Source organism: Gossypium arboreum, chromosome 12 (genome assembly GCF_025698485.1).
Source record: "Gossypium arboreum isolate Shixiya-1 chromosome 12, ASM2569848v2, whole genome shotgun sequence".
NCBI classification, from domain to species: domain Eukaryota; kingdom Viridiplantae; phylum Streptophyta; class Magnoliopsida; order Malvales; family Malvaceae; genus Gossypium; species Gossypium arboreum.
In genome coordinates, this window is record NC_069081.1 from 107,753,172 (window position 1) to 107,769,805 (window position 16,634).

A 16,634-nucleotide genomic window follows, 5' to 3' on the forward strand; every position below is an offset into this window, starting at 1 on the left:
AAAGAAGAGAGTGGGAAATATTTGCCACTAGTTTTAAATAGTAACTATTTAAATTGACTCGATTAAAACTTTCATTATGATTGACATTAAATCGTTATAAGTTAATAAAGTCAAGGGAATTTATTTTAACTTATTGACATATATGTTAAAATAAAACGGTTTTTCATATTTAATCGATAAAGTACTAGTTGCTTTATTCAAAATAATTAATAGAACATAAGAACATTAATCTAGATTCGACTGTTGTGGAAAACGACAAATAATATATATAATTATATCAAATTTTTAATAAATTCATTTAATATACTTCTACCAAAACCTTAATTTAGTTGAAATCCCTTTTTGTCGGTTATGTTTTCTTTATTTGTTTCCATAGTATCTAATTTGACACGATCAAAACCCTAATTAAGACCAAGATTATACAGTCAACCAAGTCAAGAGGGTTTATGTTAACTTTTTCATGCATAAACGTTAAGATAAAGGTTTTCTTATTCATGTTTGATAAAAAAAGTAGTGGTTTTATTCAATAATTGATAGAACATAAGAGCATTAATCAAGATTCGATCATTGTGAAAAATATTTTCCTCAAGAAGTAGTGGTTTTTTTTATTCACCCTTTGACCTTGGTCAAATCCTTCTCTTCTAGAAGGAAGATCTTTGATTAAATCTAGCCATTCTTGTGAAGACCTAACTTCCAAACACATCATATCCATTAAGCTTGGCGATGGTTCTACGAGCTTCCGCAAACTTGGGAAACCTTACAAAGCCAAAATATTGTCCTCTCATACTACGTTTCCTTGAAATAAAAGCATTTATAACATGACCGTGATAACCAAAAATTTTCCATAACCCTTTCCAAAAGAGTTTTTTTTTTTTTGGTAATCTCTCCATGAAAATTGTTGAACACCTTTTAGTCCCTTCACAAAACTGAAACACCATCTCGAAATAATCTCAATTGCCACATATAAAGTAAGGTTTTTTTTTTTCACATTGGATTAGAAAAGTACTAATTTCTTTAATCAAAATAATTAATAGAACATAAAAACATTAACCAAGGTCCGATCATTTTTTTTTGTCGAAACCAGGGTATCTACTGCCAATAATGGTGACTAGTATTCTCACCACATGTGCTCTTCAAAGAGGTAAACGACTGGCCAGGAAATGTACTCCATTCCCATGGGCGGGGATCAAACCCCCGATCTCATGGTCATGGAGGATCCGACCGTTTTAAAAAATAACAATAAAATAGATACATTTATATTAATTTTTGAAGTATAAATTCATTTAATGTGATTTGACTGAAATCTTAATTTAGATCAAATTCTTTACCTATTATATTCCTTTGTTTGTTTCCATAGTATTGATTTGACTCGATCAAAGCCCTAATTAGGATGAACATTAAAATATTAAAATGCAATTAAGCTTATTGACATATATGTGTTAAAATAAAAGTGTTTTTATTCACATCCGATCGAAAAAGTACTAGTTGATTTATTAAAAATAATTAATAGAACATAAGAACATTAAACAAGGTTTGATCATTCTGAAAAACAACAAAAAATGTGTACAATTATGTTAAAATTTGAAGTACAAGTTCATTTAACGTGATTCGATCGAAACCGTAATTTAGATGAAATTCCTTTTTTTTCGATTTTATTTTTTTATTTGTCTTCATAGTATAGTATGTATTTGGTTTGATCAATCAAAACCCAACGTAAAATTGATATAAATAAGTTAAAATAAAATGAGGAATGAATGCACATACTAAGGTTTTATGGCCAAATGGGAACAATAACCCTTTTTTTTTTTAACTATGGTCATCAATCATCATATTACGGTACATTTTTTTGGTAACAAGAAAGTGGATTATTCAACTAACAAGTTGTAGCAGGAATCGAAAGCACAAACATGCTATCCATCCTTAACTGGTGAAGGACCAAAAAGGGAGCTGTATGAAAAATTTGGGCACCAACCGGGAAACCCTTCATCATTCCAGCCAACAAGTGAGCGACATAATTCACCTCCCTTGGAATTTGCTCAAAACCAATTCTTCATTCAAGACTAAATGACTCCAGAATTCTTAGAACCAAATCTCTATGTAAATACCCTCTCAAACCACCATTGATACTTTTAATAGCAAGTGTGCAATCTGTTTCAATATCTCTCCATTTAGCATCCCACCCCATAATAAGACCGTCATAAATTACCCATACCTCCGCTTATTCAACACTATACCTGCCGATATTTCTACCTATCCCATACACCTAATTATCGTACTCATCTCTCACCACTACTACCGACGCGACTAAACCTGAAACCGGACTACAGGCACCATCGATATTCAATTTAATGAATCCTGAAAGAGGTGGAACCTGCATTCGATCCCCGTTGTAGGATAATTATATAAATATATGCTTAAAGTATATATGTAACTCTATTAATTGTGTTTGAAAATTAAAAAAAAATACTAATAATTACAAATATCATAAAAGGAAGGTTGGTGAGAAAAAAAGGAAAGAGAAAAATGCATGCAAAAACAAATCTGATAATTTTAAATACAATATAATTATAAAATAATAAAAAAATAAAAATAAAAATACAAAAAAAAATATACAAATAATTATATTTTTTTAGTGAAGACTAAAGAGGGTCTGAAATTTCAAACACGTGAGGAAAACATGGTTCGTAGTTTGGTTTTCCTTTGCAATTCTTAAACAACAACTTTCTTCCATAGAAGTTGTAGGCCCCGCATTTTCCTTCATTTTTTTTTCTTGTTAAAAATAATTAAAAAAATTACAATTTTAAATATTTATGTCTTTTAGTTATAAATTCACTTCTCTTTCACCCAAATTTTTTTATAAGCTCTCTGTCTGTAACACCCCAAACCCGGCCCAGACGTTATGACCGGATCCGACATGCCACATCAAGCGTTCAAAACATTTTATATTGTTGATCCGAAAAACTTACTTAGTGTTTTAAAAGATAATTTCATTATAGGTTAAAGTGAATGGAAGTCATGCACCGTAAGAAACCTAAAAGAGGTGGTGAGTCCATCGGACTGCTTAAGTACCAAGCTCCTTTCGGATCCAATCCTAGACATGCATACCGCCATTGCCACACCTTAACGTCATGGATATTTCTAGGAAACCGATTTATTAAGTCATTTTTAGGAAAAGTGATTAATTTTGGAAAATACTTTCATTGCGGAAGCTTTGCTTGTTGTCGTGTTAATACCTATCTTAGTAATACATATTAAAACCATCAAAAATAATTAAGCGGCCTTATTACATTTAAAAACCCAAAACTTCAAACGTAAATAAAAGGATGTCCAGTTCACCAGAAGAAAATCAAACTTTCAGAACGGGTGGCCACTCCAAATTCCCTCACAGCTCCAAGCCCACTATGGTTGGGGATTTCCTGCGTGGATAAAAATAAAAGGGGTGAGTTTGGGGAAACTCAGTGTGTAAGGAAAACCCATTCAAAGCCCAAGTCAGCTCAAGCCTATTGGGCCTAAGCCCATTCAGTAATAAAGGATATCTTGGGCGAGCCCTTTTCAGATTATAATAAACCGGGCCTTAGCCCTTATTCAGATAATGATATGGCCTATAGGCCCATTTCAAAATACATGCAACATCAATAAACATATGCAAGCCCATTTGGGAGACTACTCAACCCACCAACCACTACACTCCACCCGTACCAGCCATACACTCCATGTGGGAATAGCTCAACCCACCCAATTTAACACTCCACAGATTGCGACCTTGCTTGCTCGATTATCAATAAATTGAGGCAAAGCCTCCAAGACGTGGACAAGCCACTTTCAGACTTCCTCTGTCAATATCCCAATCCCATGCATCGATAATAACAACATGGCATGCAGAAAATAACAACATCAAACATGCATTTAGGTCAATTTAACCCTAGGGTATTTCGGTAATTTATCTACTAGGGGTAAAACTGTAAATTTTCCACTTTTAAAGGTATTTCAGTAATTTATCTATTTTAAGGTTTTTCATGCATATTCCTACTTTTCACGTACTAACAGAATCACGTACCGAGGGTTCTTACCGAATTGGGCCCGTTGGCCCATCATTCCAATTTTGGCCCATTAAGCCCCAAAATATCGAGGGCACAGAAATCATGCACTTTGCAGTCCAAATTTTGCAGCTTACCAAAAACATTAATCGATTTACCTCACGAGCATTCGCACACTCGCAAATCTACAAAATACCGATTTTTGGCATTTCGACTTTTCGACTTTGCCGATCTAGACTAAGAAAGAGGGTGTTAGTTACACACTTGTTTGCGACGATATGCTGACGAGATCCACACACGAACCGCCTACAATTGGATTACTAACACGTTAATCTAACTATTCAAATACAAACTACGTATTAACCCCTTACAATATTCGGCCAACCACACCTACAGATCATAGTAAGCTTATAAGAAATCAATAAACAACTCATTAACAAATTTTTGTCAATGTTTACCACATAATCATAATTTCACTGCAAGCTGTCTTCCTGAGCAACAGTCACTAAATCATTTATAACTGGAGCTACGAAACTCCAAATCAAGTGCCGTTAATTTTCCCTGAAAATAGACTCATATATCTTATATCCATAAAATTTTCAGAATTTTTGGTTTGTCCAATCAATACCAGATTTTTCTCAAAGTTTCGCATGTTTCACTGTTTGACTAATCTGACCACTCTTCATTTCGAATCAAATTTCTCATTGTAAAGAATTCAAAATATGTTCTCGTTTATTTCATTTGAAACTAGACTCAACAAGCTTTAATTACATAATTTATTCAGCTTCTAATTCATCTCCCAAAATTTATGGTGATTTTCCAAATTCACGTTACTGCTGCTGTCCCAAGCAGATTTATTACCAAATTCACTTTTTCACACATAACTTGCATGCATGTTATTTAAACATGTATATCACCAATCAATCATCACATATCTATGATTTTACTTAAGTAAAATCTCCATTTCATCATTTTAAAGCACAACATGTTAGCCGATTTTTCCCTTTAGCATCTAAGGCACATGCATGTTCATTTGTTTGGCTCAACTTCACCTATCTTCCATTTTTCATCAAAAGACCATGAAACAACAACCATTTCCTTCATTTTAATTCATGACCAAATGCTCACAATACAACCAAAAACCAAAATATGCTTCAAGATTTAAGGTAGAATCAAGAAGAACTCATGAACATCAAGATAGAAGCAAACTACCATGAACTTACCTTCAATTTTCTTCCCCAAGTGACCAAACATTCAAGAGCTTTCTCCTCTCCTTTCTCTTCTCTAACTTTCGGCTATGATGAACAAAGATGGACAAAACTTTTTTCTTTTCACCCCTTTTTCTTTTAATAAAATTTCATATTTCATCCATTTAATTCTTTAATACAAAAGACATGAAATGCCCATCATGGAACATTTACCTAAGCCATTATCATGGAACATTTACCTAACCCATTATCATGGAACATTTACCTAACCCATTATCAATTTGTACAATGAATTATGGATATCAAGTGCTCATATTGTCTACAACAACATGATGGCTGGCCACTTCATGTAAAATGGGAGGTTTGTCATGCAAATCCTCCTATTTTGCACTCCTATTTATTTGGCCACTTCAATTTAGCTTATAGCATTTTCAAACATTTTCATAATTTCACCCCCTTTTTCTTATGGAACAAAAATTAACTAAAATTGCTGGGTTTTATCTTAAGCTTGGGCCTTCTAGAGGCCCACTAACATAATTAAACCTATGCCAACATTCACAGAATTCCCGAAAATTGGGGCGTTACACTGTCTCTCTTACTCTCTAAGTGAATATAAACTATAGCTAGAGAAAGAGAGAATTTGAAGCAAATTGAGCTTTTGTTTTTTTAATTTGATCCCTAAATAGCTAAAAGCTTCAGCCCCTTTGTTATCCAATTTGTAAGCCTTTTTTTCGTTTCTTTTATGATGGTTTGTGGATTCATCTTCAACTTTGTCATTTCCATTGTTAAAGCTTATGGTTTCTTTTTCTTTTTTCTTTTTTTTTAGTGGAATTTCTCTTTAAGGGCAGCATCTATTATGAAATGAGAGTAAACCCTTTTTTATTATTTGAAATGTATTGATTTTAGTGAAGGGTAGATCATTTGTCTTGGTTACATTTTGGAGCTAAACTTAGATTTGATTTTTACAGTTGATTGTTAAAAAATGTGGCATGTGATTGACTCTTGACAAATTTTCTTTCCTTTTCTTACCGTTTCTTAACTTTATATGTGTTCTTAGAAGTGAAATAAAAAAAAAACATCTTTTGGATAATTATCATTTCTCATTAATGTTGCAGATTTTAATTTTCAGGTTATTACTACTTCGTAAAGAGCATCAAGTTGTAAGTTTTATCAGATTGTTTGATTCTTAATTCTTGGTTTTGATTACTAGACTATTCTTGTTATGAGTGTTGCTTTTGATGATAAGCATTATTTTATCGTTCTTTTTTTTGTTTGTAATAATTTGTTTTTTGCTTTGTTTGGGTTGATAGTAGTGTGCTATTCCTTTTCTTCTAAATTGAGTTATTTTTTTTCTTGAGATTAGCATGAATAGTGTATTTCAGCTATCTTAAAATTGATTTCAGCAGGGATTTTATAATAATTTTTGTTGAATTTTATGGAATTCTATGATATGTGAATTGGTGCATTTCCTATATAAACCCCCCAACACATACACACATTCTGTTTATATATTTCATGTAGCGGCTGATCAATTTTACATATTATTATCATGAAGAACAAAAGGCAAGGTTTCTGGTGCTCTCACAAAGCTAGAATTAGTAAGAAGACAAAAAATCTTATGGCAAATAGGGGTGTCAAAGTATTCATAGGTAACGAGAAGAAGGAAAAAGGGAGGATATGTGGCTTGCCCAAATTGGCCAACGAGAAAACCACTGCTATACTTGGGACAATTCAGAATCAAGTTTACTAATCCACCAGCTTGGGCGAGACATCTTGTAAGACCCCAAAAAATTCTATAGTAAGATATTATCATTGATATAGAAAAATAAGGAAACAAGTGAAAAAAAGGGAAGTTTTGAGTTATGACAACGTTGGGAAGTAAATTATGATATCTTAATTCATGAAAGGATTAAATTGTAAAAGTGTGAAAAGTTTTATTGCCTAAGAGTAAATACTCAAAACTTGAGAGGTTAAAGTTCAAAACTTGAGAGGTTAAAGTGTAAATATAAAAAATTTAAAGGGCCAATAGTAAATATTTTAAGGGTGGAATGATCTAGAAACTAAGGAAAATGGATGAATTAGGACCAAATTGAATAGGTGAAGAATTATGATGGACTAAATTGTAATTTTACCAAATTAAATGATGATTCAAGAATGGAATTTTAAAAGATAATAAAGGGCAAAATGGTCAATTGAAAGAGAGAGAAATCTAGAAAGTAATGATGATGTTGATGATATTTTATAATTATTTAATTAAAATAAGTATTATTTTAATATTTTAATGAGATATTTTATTATTTATTGTTATTTTATTATTAATTTATTTAATATATAAGGAAGGAAAGATGAAGAACTTCTATCATTTTTGATCCATGCAATTCATGTTAGAAGAAAAGAGAAGAAAGAAAGTTTTCTTTTCTTTACAATTTGGTCCTTCCACAAAAAATCCACCATTTTCACTTAGAAATCAAAAGAATTTCCATAATTATCAAGAGATAAAGATGACAAGAACTATGAGGATCTAGAATATCAAGTTAGATTCAAGAAATAGAAGCTGGAGAAGAGAGAAAATCAAGTTAAAGATTGAAATCAATGAGACAAGGTAAGAACATCAAGATTTCAATATATTTTTAAGTTTGATACTATTGAAAAAGCATGAAAATGATGTTAATGTAGAGTTTTCTTATATAAAGTTTTATGTTCTTGATATGTTTGTGAAGAGAAATTAATGAGAAATAGTGTAGAGAAAGAAAATAAGGATGTTATAAACATGGTAAATAAATATCTTGCACTAAAACAGTTTTGGACAACAGCAGTAGGCTAACTTTTAAAAATCACCATAAATTGTGGAAATTCAATTAGAGGATGAGAAAAATATGGAATTAAATCTCATTGAGTCTAGGGTTTTATAGAAGAAACGGTGTAAGCAATGTAATTTTGAATTATGAGATACAATAAATTTTGTGAGACAAGTTCAGAATGATTTCGGGTTCCCCTGTTCTGACTTTGGAAAATCATCAAAAAATGGATAAAAATAATTAAGGGCTTAAATTTATATGTTTAAAATCCTTAATCAGTATTTTTTCAATATAAATAAGCAGAAACATCATCCGAATCTTGTACTAGGAGATAATTAATTCTTAGCGAAGAAGGGTCGGAACTACCAGACAGCAGAACATGGGTAACTTTAAAGAATAAACTGTACTTATTGGCTAAATAAAAAATTCTAAAAATTTTATAGTAAGAATATATGTGAGTCTAGTTTCAGGGAAAATTAGTGGATTTTAATTTGGAGTTCATCTTAAGATAAAAATTAGTGGATTTTATAGTAAGATAAAAATGGACAACTTTGAATATACATATAAGTAAATAGTGAAATTATAGATAATGTTACTTATAAGCATGTTATAGACATTAAGGATGTGGAATGGAGAGGAGGATGAGGAAAATATATATGAATATTCAGCTAGTATGGCTAATTTACATGTTTTAGGCTCAAGGACTAAATTGAATAAAAGTAAAACTTTAGGGAGCAATTTTGTAAAAAAGTCAAAAATGACCAAACTGAAGGGAATGAATTTTTTTATTATCTAAATTAATAAATTGAATGAAATTATTAATTTAAGATCGAGTGAAAGTCAGGAAAATGGTATATTACCAAAATATCCCTAAATCTTGGTATTCTGTAATTTAGTCAGGTAGGTTCGTATAACTTGAATGAGCATGTAAATATGTCAATTTAAATATTTTATTATATTTTATATGATGTTTGAATTGAATATATGAAATGTATGGATGTTGAAATGAGAGAAATAAAACATGTTCTGAAACTACTTGAAAGGGATAAAATCTGTTTGAATATTGGGTTCCAGATGGATATAGGTGATTCCCCAAATGAAAAAGTTCCTGCATGTGTTGCAGAAATAGATAACACGGATGGTTAATCTGACAAAAGCCTTCTCGAGAATATAAAGTGGATAGGATTCGTTCCTGATTCAATATAATACCTCAAAGTGGATAGGATTTGTTCCTGATTCACTGTGGTAATTTAAAGTGAATAAGATTTATTCTTGATTCACTATGGTAACTTAAGGCGGATAGGATTACGGTTACATGATATATGATCCATTATGGTAACCTAAGGTGGATAGGATTTGACCTGAAAAGGATAATCCTGATTCGCTACGGTTACACGATACATGATTCCTTATGATAACTTAAGGTGGGTAGGATTTGACTTAAAAGGTAATCCTGATTTACTACAGTTACATGAGATGTGACTCGAGAGAGTGCTTGATGATTAAACGTCCTAAGGGTTATTTCTGAATATGAATTGATGGAATATGGAAATGTACGCTTTGAATGTATTGTTAAGAAATCCATCGGAACTCCAATGATTCAACGATAGAATATTTGATATGATACGAGAAATATAATATGAAAAGGATGCTACATGAAACATGAAAATGAGTACTAAATGATATAAATTAATTGAAATTATTCTAAAAATTTCGGTAATGCCTCGTATCCTATCCCAGTATCGGGTACGGGTATGGGGTGTTACATTTATTGGTATCAGAGCTAAGGTTTAGTCGGTTCTCGGATCGAACGTAGTATATATGAAGTCTAGAAATACATGTCATTATATAACTTGTGATAGCATGATATCTTCCAACTCTGATGATATTTGTTTTACTTATAAAATGACATGCTTTCCAATGGAGCTAATTTCGATAATGGTAAAAACGATGCTTAAGTGTATGAGTAAAAATTGATTATGATGAATCGGAACTTATAAAGGTATGAATAAATGTTTTATAATACATGTCGATGATGAATATTATGTTATATGTATTATTAAAAGTAAATTATATTACTATACTAAATATTGTAATTGATGGCTAAATTACAATATATATATATATATATATATATATATGAAGTACATGATAAGGATTACTAGTGAATTATGGATGAATAGTGAATTTTAAAATATATTACACGTATTAAAGATACGAAGATATAAATGTACGGATTATTGGTACAAGTATTAAATTGTAAATCATGTAAAAGCATTGTCTAGTCTTCTGGGCCTCTGCTAAATAAAAAAAACAATTTTCGTTACAAGATAAAGGATTATCTCTGAGTAAAATTGTTGATTACTGTAACACCCCTAACTCGTATCCGCTGCCAGAACAGGATTTCGGAGCATTACTACCATTTGCAGATCACTTAAAAAAATTAAAATACTTACCGATTCAATGCATCATATAAAATAAATATATTACCATTCAATCAACAGTTTGGCACTTGTATAAGCATCAAACAACAACATTGTTAGTATACTTGAACATATCTCATATAAATTCAACATTGATATATCTATTTTCTCGACATGTCGCACTTGAGTTTAATAATAGTTTCAATTACATAATTTCCTTGTATCAACATATCAAAGATAATCATATATGTACATGTCATGAAACATATCATGCTCTTACCGTTTCTTCACAAGCATATATCATTCATTTCATTATATCAATATTTTATGCTTCATCATTTCTATATATTTTATGTATATTTATTCTGGTAATAGCTTATATCAAACTTAACATAAATTATATTTCAAGTACTTATACTTATTTCGTTTATCCATTTTCATAATTATTTCATACAACGCTTTTGTACATATATTTCCATATGACCAGTTCTTGTAAACATTTCACACAACCATTTCATATAACCATTCGTCATCTGATACATTTTAACTGAATATCAATTGTTCAACAGATGTTATAGCGTCTCCCATCCACGGTCTTATTTATCTTTGACGTGATGCCATAGTGTCTTTCAACTATGGTCTTACTCATTTTCTGTCATGTTGCCATGGTATCTTTCAACCATGGTCTTACACATTTCATATCAGGTTGCCATGGTATCTTTCAACCATGGTCTTACACACAGGTTGCCATGGTATCTTTCAACCATGGTCTTACACACAAGTTGCCATGGTATCTTTCAACCATGGTCTTACACATTTCATATTAGGTTGCCATGGTATCTTTCAACCATGGTCTTACACACAGGTTGCCATGGTATCTTTCAACCATGGTCTTACACATTTCATATCAGAGAGCACACTCCCGCGAACCTCATCCTTACAGTGGGATTACCAGTCCAGGCTAAATCCCCTGTAATTTAAACTCATAGAGTATTTTCGGGATTACCAGTCCAGGCTAAATCCCCTGCAACGATAATTACTCTAATGAGCTTAGATCTGAATTACCAGTTCAGGCTAAATTCAGACCCTAATTCGGATTACCCGTCCGGGCTAAATCCGTTTTACACATATTCTTCGGGAGGGCTATATCAGGATAGGATCACCCGTCCGGGCTAGATCCTTTTTACCGTCAATTCCTTTTCAGAGATCAATCGAATTTTCCTTTCATTCAACCGGGATTTCTTCTCCTTTTATCAAATTTATCAATGTTTCATAAATTTTCATACAATGAACATTCAAATCATATTCACATAAATAACATACAATCTCAAACATTTAAGAATACAATTCAAGTTACACGAACTTACCTTATTGCTTGTTTGTGTTTATAATTTCATTAATCTGATATCTTTTCTTTTCCACGATCAAGTCTCATATTTGAGTCGTCCAGATCTTTATAAATAAATTTAATCATCATTTTCATTCATTTCATATTCTAATGCATTTAATTAATGCTCTAGGAAAAATTATCATTTTGCCCCTAAACTTTTAATTAATGACGATTTCATCCTTAGGGTCAGGAAAATAAAATTCTTGCAATTTAATCCGTATTTCCAGCTATTATTCTCATATATATTGATAACAATCCATGAATTCTATAAAATATCAGAATTTTTCATAATTTCAACACTTTTCAATTTAATCCCTAAAACATGTTTTCCCGATCTTGAACTAAATTAATAATTTCATTCAATTTTGTAATTTAAATAATAAAATAATCCATTTCATGCAATTTGGTCATTTCGACATGTTTACAAAATTGCCCATAAAGTTTTACTTTTATTCAATTTAGTCCCTGAGCCTAAAATATGCAAATTAGCAATGCTAGATGAATATTCATACATATTTTTCCTCCTCCTTCTCTCCATTCCACATCCTTAATGTAGATAATACACTTGTAAGTAACATTATCCATAATTTTATTATTTACTTTTATGAATATTCAAGTCATTTATCTGCATCATAGTCACTAAATTATTTATATCTGGATCTATAGAACTCCAAATTAATATCCGATAATTTTTCCTGAATCTAGACTCATATATATTCTTACCATAAAAATTTCAGAATTTTTAGTTTAGCCAATAAGTACAGTTTATTCTTTAAATTTACCCCTGTTTTGCTGTCTGACAGTTCTGACCCCTCTTCACCAAAAATTAATTATCTCCTCATACAGGATTCAAATGATATTCTTGTTTGTTTATCTTAAAAATATACTCATTCAGGATTTTATAAATATAAATTTAAGCCCCTAATTATTTTTATTCAATTTTTTATGATTTTTCAAAGTCAGAATAGGGGAACCCGCATTCATTCTGACCTTGTCTCACAAAATTCATTATATCTCAAAATTTACAAATCCATTGCTTACACTATTTCTTCTATGAGAAACTATACTTAATAAGATTTAATTCCATATTTTTTTAATCTTCTAATTTGATTTCTACAATTTATGGTGATTTTTTAAAGTTAGTCTACTGCTGCTGTCCAAACTGTTTTTGTGCAAGCTATTAATTACCATGTTATAACACCCTTATTTTCTTTTTCTACTCCATTTCTCATCAATTTCTCTTATTTTCTCTTCACTAACATATAAAAAACATAGGACCTTATGTAAGAAAACTCTACTATAACATTATTTCCATGCTTTGTCAATAATAACAAACTTAAAAACATATTGAAATCTTGATATATTTACCTTATTCTATTGATACTAATCTTTAACTTGATTTTCTCTCTCCTCAAGCTTCTATTTCTTGAATCCAACTTGATATTCTAACTCCCCATGCTCTCCTTAACATTTTTGTCTCTTGGTAGCTATGGAAATTCATTTGATTTTTGGGTGAAAATGGTGAATTTTTGGTAAAAGGACCAAATTGTAAAGAAAGCAAAACTTTCTTTCTTCCTCTCTTTCTCTCATGTTAGTGCATGGGAAAATATGGATGAGAATTTCTCATCTTTCTTTCTTTATATACTAATAAAATAATAATAAAACATCTTATTAAAGTATTAATAAAATAATATTTATCTAATTAAATAATTATAAAATATCAAAATATCTCTAGCATCATTATTACTTTTTAGATTTATCTCTCTTACAATTGACCATTTTGCCCTTCATTATCTTTTAAAATTCCATCCTTGAGTCATCATTTAATTTGGTAAAATTGCAATTTAGTCCCTCATAGTTCTTCATCTATTCAATTTGGTCCTAATTCATCCATTTTCCTTAGTTTCTAGATCATTCCACTCTTAAATTATTTACACTATTGGTCATTCAAAATTTTCATATTTACACTTTAACCCCTCAAATTATGAATATTTACTCTTGTGCAACAAAACTTTTCTCACTTTTACAATTTAGTCCTTTCTTGAATTAATAATCATAATATACTTCTCAATATTGACATAACTCAAAATTTCCCTTTTTGTCACTTTATTTCCTTATTTTACTATATCAAGGATAACATCTTACTGTAAAAATTTTCAGGGTATTACATTTCTCTCCCCCTTAAATAAATTCGGTCCTCGAAATTTCGTTGTTCTCTTTTGATCATGAATTTCATTATTTCTGTAGTTCTATAGTTTCTTTCTGTACATATTTACCCAGTTTATCATTTATATCCATTCTCTATCCTTTCATTTCACAATTTATTTTCAATACAATATTTCACATTTTCCTTTCAGAGCTTCTACCAACAGAAATAGAAAATAATATCATATAAATCTTATTATCAACTGTTCTATCACATATATTGGCTTGGAAAACCAAAGAAAGATAGAGTAGTACCACTTGTGAATTAATCAGACTTGCGATAATTTCTGTCTATTAGCATATTTATCCAACCTTTCCATATATTGATTATAGCATCCAAACATGAACAGTTCCATATGCCTCTGAAAATATCAGTATATATATAAGATACCCATATAAAATCCCCAAAAAAAATTTACTATAATATACCCAGTTATAACGGTTATATTCAAATATTTTTGCAATTTATTCACCAATCTATTGACTAGTATAGTTATCAATAATTTCACATTATTTACTTCACTAAAAAAAAACTAATTCGGAAGAAATTTTCAGTTAACTATTCTGTAAATACCATATTTAAATAAATCAATTTTCCCATAAATAACTTCTTTCTTTAACAGTGATATTGTATATCCCAACTAGTTTAAGAAAAATCTGATATCTCTATTCAGAACCCATCTTTACTTATTAACTCATTCTCAGTTCCGACTGCATTATCAATTGTTCAACCATTGAGCTTTTCACTTTCCGCTTCTGAACTTAATCAATATAAATCTCATGACTTTCATTCCATAGAATTGTATTAGTAAAGGGGTATCGATCGTAAAGCCTCATAATTTAATTGTCATGTATTTACTCATATAACATTTATCATTCTCAAGTACTATAAAACATTTATCTGTACTTTTACGAGTTCTGCTTCATCATAATTAACATTTTTACTCAGAGATAATCCTTTTCCTCATAACGAAAATTATTTACTTTTTACTTAGCAGAGGCCCAGTAGACTAGATAGAACACTTCGGATATATGGGACTTATACAGAGGTGCGTTATTATGCACTATTAAACAGAGAACACTGAAGTGCTATACAAAGAGTACGAATGTACTGAATGTGCTAATAATCAGAGAGCACTAACGTGCTAGTAATCAGAGAGCATGCTAAGGTCCCTTAATTTCCTAGTAGTTCTAATCTTGTCTACTTGGGCAAATTATTTCATGCACGCATATCACTTTTACACCTTTCGCATAATGCTTTTACATGCTTTACAATTTAATCATTGTACCAATAATCCGTTTATTTATGTCTTCTCTACCTTTAATACATGTAATATTTTTCAAAATTTACTATTCATCCATAATTTACTAATAATCCTTATCATGTACTTCATATACCACTTTTATATATTTTGTAATTTAGTCATCAGCACAATATTTCGTGTAGCAATATAATTTACTTTTAATAATACACATAACATTCATCATCGACATGTATTTATTCATACCTTTATGAATTCCGATTCATTCTAATCAACTATGTACTCATATACCTGAGTATCGTTTTTAGCATTATCAGAATTATCTTGGGTTAGAAAGCATCTCATTTTATAAGTAAAATAAATCTCATCAGAGTCGGGAGATACCATACTATCACATATTATAATGACATGTGTTTTTAGACTTCACATATACTACGTTTAGTTCGAGAACTGACTAAACCGTAGCTCTGATACCACTAAATGTAACACCCCTAACCCGTATCCTTTGCCAAAACAGGGTTTCGAAGCATTACTACCATTTGCAGATCACTTAAAAAAATTAAAATACTTACCGATTCAATGCATCATATAAAATAAATATATTACCATTCAATCAACAGTTTGACACTTGTATAAGCATCAAACAACAACATTGTTAGTATACTTGCACATATCTCATATAAATTCAACATAGATATATCTATTTTCTCGACATGTCGCACTTGAGTTTAATAATAGTTTCAATTACATAATTTCCTTGTATCAACATATCAAAGATAATCATATATATACATGTCATGAAACATATCATGCTCTTACCGTTTCTTCACAAGCATATATCATTCATTTCATTATATCAATATTTTATGCTTCATCATTTCCATATATTTTATGTATATTTATTCTGGTAATAGCTTATATCAAACTTAACATAAATTATATTCCATGTACTTATACTTATTTCGTTTATCCATTTTCATAATTATTTCATACAACGCTTTTGTACATATATTTCCATATGACCAGTTCTTGTAAACATTTCACACAACCATTTCATATAACCATTCGTCATCTGATACATTTTAACTAAATATCAATTGTTCAACAGATGTTATAGCGTCTCCCATCCACGGTTTTATTTATCTTTGACGTGATGCCATAGTGTCTTTCAACTATGGTCTTACTCATTTTCTGTCATGTTGCCATGGTATCTTTCAACCATGGTCTTACACATTTCATATCAGGTTGCCATGGTATCTTTCAACCATGGTCTTACACACAGGTTGCCATGGTATCTTTCAACCATGGTCT

At 30.6% G+C, this 16,634-nt stretch overlaps 1 long non-coding RNA gene across 1 annotated transcript; it reads right to left on the reverse strand.

Annotated features, from left to right (window-relative positions):
* Positions 1-3,182: 3,182 nt before the first annotated feature.
* On the reverse strand, positions 3,183-4,210 carry LOC128285346 (uncharacterized). The gene is made up of 2 exons (XR_008275850.1): positions 4,071-4,210; positions 3,183-3,416 (listed from the first exon to the last, which is right to left on the reverse strand). It is a non-coding gene; the product is annotated as an uncharacterized LOC128285346 (long non-coding RNA).
* Positions 4,211-16,634: the final 12,424 nt, after the last annotated feature.